This window comes from Spermophilus citellus (assembly GCF_964194105.1).
Source record: "Spermophilus citellus genome assembly, chromosome: 1".
Classification (NCBI taxonomy): domain Eukaryota; kingdom Metazoa; phylum Chordata; class Mammalia; order Rodentia; family Sciuridae; genus Spermophilus; species Spermophilus citellus.
The window spans coordinates 176,159,594-176,165,593 of NC_138182.1; positions in this window are offsets into that span (position 1 = coordinate 176,159,594).

Genomic DNA, 6,000 nt, shown 5'->3' on the forward strand with positions numbered 1-6,000 from the left:
TAGTTGCTCTCATTATATCAAAGAAGACATTTGGTATTTGTTTTTTAGGGATTGGCTAGCTTCACTAAGCATAATCTGCTCTAGTGCCATCCATTTCCCTGCAAATTCCATGATTTTGTCATTTTTTAGTGCTTCGTAATACTCCATGGTGTATAAATGCCACATTTTTTTTATCCATTCATCTATTGAAGGGCATCTGGGTTGGTTCCACAGTCTAGCTATTGTGAATTGTGCTGCTATGAACATCCATGTGGCAGTATCCCTGTAGCATGCTCTTTTAAGGTCTTCAGGGAATAGTTCAAGAAGGGCAATAGCAGGGTCAAATGGTGGTTCCATTCCCATCTTTCCCAGGAATCTCCAAACTGCTTTCCAAATTGGCCGCACCAATTTGCAGTCCCACCAGCAATGTACAAGTGTACCCTTTTCTCCAGATCCTCGCCAGCACTTGTTGTTGTTTGACTTCATAGTGGCTGCCAATCTTACTGGAGTGAGATGGTATCTTAGGGTGCTTTTGATTTGCATTTCTCTGACTGCTAGAGATGGTGAGCATTTTTTCATGTACTTGTTGATTGATTGTATATCCTCCTCTGAGAAGTGTCTGTTCAGGTCCTTGGCCCATTTGTTGATTGGGTTATTTGTTATCTTATTGTCTAATTTTTTGAGTTCTTTGTATACTCTGGATATTAGGGCTCTATCTGAAGTGTGAGGAGTAAAGATTTGTTCCCAGGGTGTAGGCTCCCTATTTACATCTCTTATTGTTTCTCTTGCTGAGAAAAAACTTTTCAGTTTAAGAAAGTCCCATTTGTTGATTCTTGTTATTAACTCTTGTGCTATGGGTGTCCTATTAAGGAATTTGGAGCCCGACCCCACAATATGTAGATCGGAGCCAACTTTTTCTTCTATCAGACGCAGAGTCTCTGATTTGATATCAAGGTCCTTGATCCATTTTGAGTTAACTTTTGTGCATGGCGAGAGAAAGGGATTCAGTTTCATTTTGTTGCATATGGATTTCCAGTTTTCCCAACACCATTTGTTGAAGATGCTATCCTTCCTCCATTGCATGCTTTTAGCCCCTTTATCAAATATAAGATACTTGTAACTTTGTGGATTAGTCTCTGTGTCCTCTATTCTATACCATTGGTCCACCTGCCTGTTTTGGTACCAGTACCATGCTGTTTTTGTCACTATTGCTCTGTAATATAGTTTGAAATCTGGTATCGCTATACCGCCTGATTCACACTTCCTGTTTAGAATTGCTTTTGCTATTCTGGGTCTTTTATTTTTCCATTTGAATTTCATGATTGCTTTATCTATTTCTACAAGAAATGCCATTGGGATTTTGATTGGCATTGCATTAAACCTATAGAGAACTTTTGGTAATATCGCCATTTTGATAATGTTAGTTCTGCCTATCCATGAACAGGGTATATTTTTCCAACTTCTAAGATCTTCTTCTACTTCTCTCTTTAGGGTTCTGTAGTTTTCATTGTATCAATCTTTCACCTCTTTTGTTAGGTTGATTCCCAAGTATTTTATTTTTTTTGAGGATATTGTGAATGGAGTGTTTTTCCTCATTTCCATTTCAGAAGTTTTGTCGCTGATATACAGAAATGCCTTTGATTTATGCGTGTTGATGTTATATCCTGCCACTTTGCTGAATTCATTTATTAGTTCTAGTGGTTTCTTTGTAGACCCTTTGGGGTTTTCTAGGTATAAAATCATGTCATCTGCAAATAGTGATAATTTAAGTTCTTCTTTTCCTATTTTTATGCCTTTAATTTCTTTCATCTGTCTAATTGCTCTGGCCAGTGTTTCGAGAACTATATTGAATAGAAGTAGGCATCCCTGTCTTGTTCCGGATTTTAGAGGGAATGCCTTCAACTTTTGTCCATTCAGAATGATGCTAGCCTGAGGCTTAGCATAGATAGCTTTTACAATGTCAAGGTAAGTTCCTGTTATCCCTAGTTTTTCTAATGTTTTGAACATAAAGGGATGCTGTACTTTGTCGAATGCTTTCTCTGCGTCTATCGAGATGATCATATGGTTCTTATCTTTAAGTCTATTGATGTGGTGAATAACATTTATTGATTTCCGTATATTGAACCATCCTTGCATCCCAGGGATGAATCCTACTTGATCATGGTGCACAATTTTTTTGATGTGTTTTTGTATTCGGTTCGCCAGAATTTTATTGAGGATTTTTGCATCTAGGTTCATTAGAGATATTGGTCTGTAGTTTTCTTTCTTTGAGGTGTCTTTGTCTGGTTTCGGAATCAGGGTGATGTTGGCCTCATAGAATGAATTTGGAAGAGCTCCCTCTTTTTCTATTTCCTGAAATAACTTGAAAAGTATTGGTATTAATTCTTCTTTAAAGGTTTTGTAAAACTCTGCTGTATACCCATCCGGTCCTGGGCTTTTCTTGGTTGGTAGTCTTTTGATGGCTTCTTCAATTTCATCCATTGATATTGGTCTGTTCAAATTGTGTGTATCCTCCTGACTCAGTCTGGGCAAATCATATGACTTAAGAAATTTATCGATGTCTTCACTATCTTCTATTTTATTGGAATATAGGTTTTCAAAATAATTTCTAATTGTCTTCTGTATTTCTGTAGCATCTGTTGTGATATTGCCTTTTTCATCCCGTATGTTAGTAATTTGAGTTCTCTCTCTTCTTCTCTTCGTTAGCATGGCTAAAGGTCTGTCAATCTTATTTATTTTTTCGAAGAACCAACTTTTCGTTTTGTTAATTTTTTCAATAGTTTCTTTTGTTTCAATTTCATTGATTTCCGCTCTGATTTTAATTATTTCTTGCCTTCTGCTACATTTGCTGTTGTTTTGCTCTTCCTTTTCTAGGGCTTTGAGATGAAGTGTGAGCTCATTTATTTGTTGTTTTTTTCTTTTTTTGAGGAATGACCACCAGGCAATGAATTTTCCTCTAAAAACTGCTTTCATTGTGTCCCATAGATTCCAATATGTTGTGTCTGTATTTTCATTTATCTCTAAGAATTTTTTGATTTCCTCCTTTATGTCTTCTGTAACCCATTGATCATTCAGTAACATATTGTTCATTTTCCATGTGATGTAGGATTTTTTCTTCCTTCTTTTATCATTGATTTCCAGTTTCATTCCATTATGATCAGATAAAATGCAAGGTATTATCTCCACCCCTTTATGTTTACTGAGGGTTGCCCTATGGCATAATATATGGTCTATTTTTGAGAAGGATCCATGTGCTGCTGAGAAAAAAGTATATCCATTTGATGATGGTTGATATATTCTATATATGTCAGTTAAGTCTAGGTTATTGATTGTGATATTGAGTTCTATAGTTTCTTTATTCAACTTTTGTTTGGAGGATCTGTCCAATGGTGAGAGAGGTGTGTTGAAGTCACCCATAATTATTGTGTTGTGGTCTATTTGATTCTTGAACTTGAGGATAATTTGTTTTATGAATGTCGCAGCACCATTATTTGGTGCATAAATATTGATAATTGTTATGTCTTGTTGGTGAATGGTTCCTTTTAACAGTATATAATGTCCTTCTTTATCCCTTTTGATTAACTTAGTCTTGAAGTCGATTTTATTCGATATGAGGATGGCCACCCCTGCTTGCTTACGAGGACCGTGTGCATGGTATATTTTTTCCCATTCTTTCACCTTCAGCCTGTATATGTCTTTTCCAATCAGATGTGTCTCCTGGAGGCAGCATATTGTTGGATTTGTTTTTTTAATCCATGATACCAGCCTATGTTGCTTTATTGGAGAGTTTAAGCCATTAACATTCAGAGTTACTATTGATATATGGTTTGTACTTCCATCCATGTTTGATTATTTATCCTTTTTTAAAAAAATTTAGTTTGTTTCTCCATGATTATCTTTCCCCTCGCCCTCTGTCTTTACCGAGGCACTTCCTACTGATGGTTTTGGTTATTGTTTTTCATTTCTTCCTCGTGTAGTGTTTTGCTCAAAATGCTTTGCAATGCTGGTTTTCTGGCTGCAAATTCTTTTAACTTTTGTTTATCATGAAAGATTTTTATTTCGTTGTCATACCTGAAGCTTAATTTTGCTGGATACAGAATTCTTGGTTGGCATCCATTGTCTTTCAGTGTTTGAAATACATTGTTCCATGACCTTCTTGCTTTCAGTGTCTGTGATGAAAAATCCGTTGTTAACCTTATTGGTTTACCCCTGAATGTAATCTGTCTCCTTTCTCTTGTAGCTTTTAATATTTTCTCTTTGTTCTGTATATTGGATATCTTCATAACAATGTGTCTTGGCGTTGGTCTACTGTGATTTTGTGTGCTCGGTGTCCTGTATGCATCTTCAATTTGTATATCTGTTTCCTTTTTTATCTCTGGAAAGTTTTCTGTAATTATTTCATTCAGCAGGTTACTCATTCCCTTGGTTTGAATCTCTGTACCTTCTTCTATCCCAATGACTGGTAAGTTTGGTTTTTTTATGTTATCCCATAACTCTTGGATGTTTTTCTCGTGATTTTTTACCAGCCTTTCTGAGTTGGCTAGACTCTTTTCAAGATGATATATTTTGTCTTTATTATCTGACGTTCTGGCTTCTACTTGCTCCATTCTGTTAGTGATACTCTCAATTGAGTTTTTAATTTGGTTTATCATTTCCTTCATTTCTAGAATTATTGTTTGATTATTTTTTTATAATATCTATCTCCTGATAGAGATGCTTAACTTCTTCTTTTATCTGTTTATGTAATTCATTCTCAATGTGTTCTTTCGCTGCTTGAATTTGCTGTCTTGTATCCTCTTTATGGTTCCATTCCATCTGTCTAAGGTGTTCCTTGAGTTCTTTATATGACCATTTTTCTGATGACTCTAGGTCCTCCTGAATATTTAGGCTGTCCTGCATTGTTTGTACTCCTTTTCTTCCTTGCTTTTTGAAGCTGCTCATGTTACTTCTTGTTCTGTTTGACTGCTGAGTTACTGTTTACTCCTATAAATTTATTAGATGCTTGGGAGGAAAGGTATTAGAAGGGAAGGGAAGAAGTCACTGTAGCCGCAGGTTTCAATGAAGTTATCTCCTCCACCGCAGTCTGATGACGTCAGTTCTCTGCCATGGTGGTGTCTCTTGCAAATGGCGACAGTTCGTTTCCCTTTGCCGGGTGACCAATGCAACGGGTGGGTCCTTACTGTCTCTCCCAAGCCCCGTTTCAAACCTGTGGCCACTACCTATGAAGGCTCGGTAGGCATTTACCTCCGTAGGATGAGAAGGGCCGACCAGTTGTTTCAGCCAGATGGATTAGTGCTGAGTCACAGCTGTTTGTCTGCGGGAAGCAGGCGAATGGGAGCTTGAATTCAGCCGATCCGGGCTCAGAGTGTGTTCTGAGAGGCCCAGACTGTTCGTCCCAGATCCACGTCATCTCAGCATTGCCTAGTGATCCTGAGCAAACAGATTTAGGTTGTTTACGACTCCCTATGCCTGCACAGCTGAAGAGGTCAGAGACTTGATCTCTCTGCGCCCGCCGCCATGTTGGAATGATCCTGTCTTTCTTTCTTTTTCCTTCTTCCTTCCTCCATTCCTTTCTCTTTTCTACTTCCTCCTCTTCCCCCACCCCTCCTCCTCTTCCTTCTTTGGTGTCACTGTAGTTTTGAGTTGCCTATTGACCCAATGACATTAGGAGACCAAAATGGACATTGGGCAGTCTTAGCTTTCAACACAATGAAAACATTTTTTTTATCTCCTCATGTATACATTCCTCCCTTAGGACTCAAAATCTCCAAACAAGCAAAGTTCAAAATTGCAGGGATGGAAAACAAGAAATCTGCAAATGGATTATTTGTTACAATAATGAGAGAATCTGGGCTGGGGATGTGGCTCAAGTGGTAGCACGCTCACCTGGCATGCGTGCGGCCCGGGTTCGATCCTCAGCACCACATACAAAACAAAGATGTTGTGTCCGCCAAAAACTAAAAAATAAATATTAAAGTTCTCTCTCTCTCTCTCTCTCTCTCTCTCGCTCTCTCTCGCTCT